The sequence below is a fragment of the Lissotriton helveticus genome, chromosome 4_1 (assembly GCF_964261635.1).
Source record: "Lissotriton helveticus chromosome 4_1, aLisHel1.1, whole genome shotgun sequence".
NCBI lineage: Eukaryota > Metazoa > Chordata > Amphibia > Caudata > Salamandridae > Lissotriton > Lissotriton helveticus.
Window position 1 is genome coordinate 927051486 of NC_136063.1, and position 5964 is coordinate 927057449.

Genomic DNA, 5964 nt, shown 5'->3' on the forward strand with positions numbered 1-5964 from the left:
ACTCTGCAATACTCTGGTAATGGGAAAGAGTCCCACTATCTAGACAAAAACTTGAAAGCATTTGACACCAACTAGTGCCCTACATCAGTGTGTGAGGAGTGGAAGAAGGAAAGAGACGGTGGCAGCTTCTCCATAATGGCAGAGGAGTATTGCCAACCCTGCTCAAAGCCAGCAGATGAAAAATAAAATGATAATAAAACAATATTATTATCATATTATTTTTCACTAACTCAGCCGATGCAAGTATACGGTAGGTCGGGGTGGGGTGGGGCCGTCCTCTTGGACAGCAGCAGGGAGGAGTGGTGGGCACTTGTAAGTGCACATGTCAGTTTGGCCGGCTATACTGGCTGACCAAATCAACATGTGCACTTACATTTCTCCAACCCAGTTGTGTTGCACAGCTGGGTGGAGAAAGGGCACAGGCTCTCTGAGTGAGTGCCAATGCAGCCCATTCAGGCCAATCCTGACGCATCTCTCATGCTTGGTAATAGCATGAGAGCAGCATCTGGATGGGGTGGCGACTCTGGGAGCCTGTGCTGTGTGGCCCATGGACTACCAGAAGCAAAAGAGCACTGAGGCAGCCGTCAACAGAAGCTAAATCCTTTTTTTTTTATTGCTACCCGCCCCCCATCCCCCCCCCCCGCCCCAGTTGCCCTACCACTTTTTATATGCAGCAGCCACCACTGGAAAAAGAAGGTACTGTTATTTTCAATCACTCACAGTTTCCTCATATGTAGTTGTAGATGATGGTATGTGTCTTGATTCAGAAAAGAAATAAAAGAGGGTTAAACTTAAACAGACATACACCTTGTTCCTGACTCTCAACACCGCAATATCAAGCTACTTCCAAAATATTGTCCACTCACTTGAACCCACCCGCAGTGACTTGCAGATTTCATCATCAGCCTGCTCTTGCCACCAGTACACCTATCTTTTAGCTGTCACTGTTTGATGAGCGATTTTATTTCATCATCAGCTTCTCTCCCGACACCTCTACCTTCGTCCCTCTGTCCTAATTCTCAGTGTTCATGATATTCCTACCAAGCAACCTGAATTATTCATCACTACCCCTGCTACTGCAGCTCTGTCTAAAATACTAAAGATGCAGATCTGCTTCTGCAGAGCCAACACACTGAATATGTCCCTTCTTCCTTCTCAGTAAACTACATTATTGTAGCAGTCTGATTAGGAGTCTCCTTCACTACTGCTTTGCCACACCAGACAGAGTCATAAACCTTGCCACAAATACACTTTACAATCTCCTCAGGCACACTGCAAACTCTTACCATCGCTTCCAGTCTGGATGGCTCTCTGCACAAAGCAGATTCCTTTACAGTTGAACAACACTTGTTTTGAAGTTGCCCATTAATTAGCACTTTTGCACAAAACAGAGCCCTTTACAATTGAATAACACTCGTATTTAAAAGGTAGCTGCTGACTACTTCTCTTTCTCCCTTTCCTCCTATAACCTGACCCAAAACCTATAATTACCAACCAGAATCTTCTTGCCTCAACCTACCGCCCTGGGCTTCATTGAGATTCTGTTCTGTCTAGCTGCTTGACCTCCTCCCCCATTGGAACTGTCTTCCTTCAATACTCGGGGCAAGCCTGTCCATTCAGAGATTTAAATCAATATGCAGGGCCTGATTCACAAAGGTAACTTGCACATTTGTGTACGCTTAATACTTTTGACTATTCACAAAATCTGAGTGCAAATTTACTACATACAGTAGAGGCTCCTCCGCTAAGGCAGAGGAGCATCCCCCACTGCTCTTTGAACAATGCAAAAGATAAATAAAATGATAATAACAAGATGCTATTATTATTTTATTTTCCTTTGCTCCAGTCAGGTCGGGCGGGGTGGGGCTGGCTCACCGCAGAGGGAGCAGGAGTGATTTGCACTCCCTCCCTGCATGCGCATGATGGCTTGACCCGCCCTTTAGGGTCGTACAAACCGGCATGCACCCTTGGCATGTTCTCCATTGGACTGTGTTGCGCAGCCCCATGGAGAACATGCCCAGTCTCCCCAGGCAATGCCTGAGCGTCCAAACAAGCCGCTCAGACCAATCAGGAAGCTGCTCAGGCAGCGATGTGATTGGCTGGGAAAGTCCGGAAGTCGGGTGCTTCAGGTGCTGCCAGCAGATGGAGGAGAAGCAGACGGAGGAGAGGCATGCAGAAGTGGGAGAGGCGTGCAGCAGCAGAGAAAGTATGTTTCTTCTACTTATTTAGGAGGCCTCTCCTAAAACTGAGGAATTTCCAGGCTGGTGTTCGATGGCTCGCCTCTCTGTTGCGTCTAGTAATAGAATGATTTATGTCTCCTGATCTGCAGGAATTTTAGAGACATGATAGGATTGACTCCTATTGTATTTATTCATATGCATTCTTGGTGTCAGAAAGCTTCACAATAAATAACTGTAGAAACAGATGAGTCTTTACTGTGAACAAAGAGCAAAACATTTTTTAGATAGTGTATGTAAAGCTGCAAAGAATAAGCAGACGTAGGCACAAATATCAGTATACAAGGTCAGGATCACAGGAGGACAGGGGGCTAAACAGTGAGGAGGAGACATAGAGAAGAGAAAGTGAGTGATATGAGCGGAAAGGGTGAGGCAAAGGAAGAGAGGAAAGAGAAGAGGGACAGGAGGACAAAGAAAGGCAAGGTATATGTTGGAGTATGGAGGGATGTCGAAAGGAGAAGGGGTAGAATATGGGAATACACTGGAAACTAGAATGACGTTAGACGTCCCTATAAAGTTTTACAGAGATTAAGTAAGTCTTCTAGACATCTTGAGGTTTCTAAAAGGGAGTTCCAGAGAGAGTTTGCTGCTCCAGAAAAGGATTTAACTAAACTGACAACCAAAACAAGAAAAATGTGCATGCTTTTAGAAATGATTACTGCACCATAACAGATTGCAAAACATGCGGCCATGATTCATGACATCATAACAGAGTCCTTGGGGGCGACACCGCCGGTGTGTGAGTAGTGTGCGACCCCACCCCCATTTGTAACTTTAAAGCTCCCTTGAGCAGCGGGCTGACGAGCCTGGGATCCCGCACCTACGCGCCTGTGTGGTACTATACCTGGCAGATATTGGCAGCCATCGGCAACCCCAGAACACTGCCTATCGCTGCTGACGAGGGGTGATACCCCGAAACACGTGTCCAGGGATGGCGAAGACAGCGAAGATAGCAGAAGATCGAAAGATGATGCATCGCGAACACGTTACTACATTGACCAGAGTCCTTGGGGGCGACACCGCTGGTGTGTGAGTAGTGTGCGACCCCACCCCCATTTGTAACTTTAAAGCTCCCTTGAGCAGCGGGCTGATGAGCCTGGGATCCTGCACTTACGTGCCTGTGTGGTACTATACCTGGCAGATATTGGCAGCCATCGGCAACCCCAGAACACTGCCTATCCCTGCTGACGAGGGGTGATACCCCGAAACACGTGTCCAGGGATGGCGAAGACAGCGAAGATAGCAGAAGATCGAAAGATGATGCATCGCGAACACGTTACTACATTGACCAGAGTCCTTGGGGGCGACACCGCCGGTGTGTGAGTAGTGTGCGACCCCACCCCCATTCATAACAATAGGAAGCTGGGCCAAAATTGCTGACCTATGACTAACCTGTAAACCTATTTGGCAGCTTCAGGACGGCAGGCACTTCTACATCCTGCGGCGTCTGGCGTAGGTAAGCGCGGTGGGGGCGGGGCAGGGTGGGAGGAGGGGAAGTCAAAAGATGATGGAATAGGTATAGGTAAATAAATAATTACCTATTCCGTCTCCTGTCGACTTCCCCCTCCGCGCCACGCCCCAACGCGCTTACCTGTGCTGGCCAAAGCTGTCTACATCTACGAGTGATAAGATGCATGGTCTGAACAGTGAAGATGCCATTGAATCTTCAGAGGAGTACAAGCTTCGCATTACGCATAGCGCTTGGACGCCTCCGGGCAACTATTTGCGCTTTACAAAACGCATTTTCATTTCATTTCATTCATTACCATATATAATGTGATGACTGCCATAAATGTATTCAAAGATGTAGTCAAAAGAATAAAAGATTCCACATAATGGACAATATAGCAAATTGCATTGAGAAAGCAAGCCAGATTGGCCTCGAGGATTTATTGACAAAAGAATTATTCTAAAACAGAGGTGCCAAATGGTGCTTTTTATTGCACAGTTTCCAAAGAATTGGAATAAAAAGTCACCATGACCCAGATTTACAAATATTTGACGCAACTTGCTGCGTTTCCTTGTGCCAAAAAGAGAGAGAGAAAAAAACACCATATCTACTAATATATAGGATATTTTTTTTCTCCCCCAGCGCTGGCAAACTTTAGGTTGCCATGCGCCTTTGCAACCCCTCTTGTGGCATAGTGCAAGGGAATGTGCATTCTCTAAAGGATAGGTCTTGTACTGGAAGATGACCATTCCAGTACAACCACTTTCCTTTAAGAAGTTTCTCACTGTGTTTGTGTGTAGTACAATGAACACACATGCTAATTTGGAAAATTAAGTAGAAATGAAAACATGTCTAGTTGTTATGCCTAATCCCAGGAGGCATACAGGATTGGCACTAATCCCTGTCTACGAAGTTAATAGATATGGATTTGCGTCAAACCCATGGGTGGTTGAATGGAAACACCCATATGCCACCCATGGAACCCCCCCCGTGCCGCAAAGCCAAGTAGAGCACAAAGCAACTTTGCATTACTTTGTGGAACTTTCCAACACAAATCCTAGTTTGCATTGGGCGGTAAATCCCACCCCAACACTTTGCGTCACTTTTGTTTGGCAACGCCGGTGCAAACTTTAGGAAATCTGAACCCATATCCCCAGAGTGTTGTGATGGGGCATGTTGTAAATGGGGAATAAATACCATGATTCTAGATTGTATATTTATTAAATGTAATGGAGCACACAACCGAGCAACAATGGGACAAAGCCCCAAATCACTTTAAACAAATCTTCAAGAAAAACGGTGTGCATGGATCCTGAGTCCACCAATAACTTTGCCTTCCTCCCAGACATGTCAAATTCAGCTGTAGGTTTGCACAACCTTCTTCTGTCCCCCTCACATTTCTTCTAATCATTAACCTCATCCTCAATTAATATCCTATGATAAATATTCAAACCCGCAACTTCTGCAACTGCCCCTAACCTGGACCTGTTTCTCTCTTTGGTAGGTCTGCCACTTTCCTTGCACATCTGTGCAAAATGGTCATTGCAACCACATTTCTTGCAATCTTTTTTGATCGCAAAGCAACGCTTAGAATCTGATGCATGATTAACACTTCCTCATTAGGTACACTCCTTCACTTTGTTTTTAGTGGCAGTTACCACAAATGCCTTACTACCACTCTTACTGCCACCCTTGGATACTGCATTGACCTGCTTTTCTGGACTAGCACTATCTGTACTCACAATCGCCACCTCCCCACCAATTTTCTTTCTCTTTCTTAATTCCTTCATGCAATACTGTGACTCCTCTATTACCGTTACTATGTTCACCGCATCCTTGAGGGTAAGACCTTTTGCCGCACAAAGCCTTTTCTGTTCCTTTTTGGTCTTGCACTGCACAATGACCAGATCCCGGATCAATTCGTATGGCATTACCCCAAAGTGACACTTGACAGATAATTCTAGCTACATACTTGTCTATAAACTCATGTTCACTCTGAGGTTGGGTGTAAAGTTTGTAACGTGCCATAACTAAGTTAACTTCCTTAGTAAATCTAACCTCCAGCCTTTTAAGTGCCTCCTTATAATCTACTCACCATCCATGGGTTGATCATTAGGCCACAGTTAAGTATTTAAAAATATGTTGTCCCACATTCCCCAAAGCACTTAACAACAATGCCTTCTCCCTAGAAGGACGAAAATGATGCCCATCCAAGGCTGTGATATAGTTTTCGAAAATACCCACCCAGTCTTATTTATTTTATTGTATTTATTTACT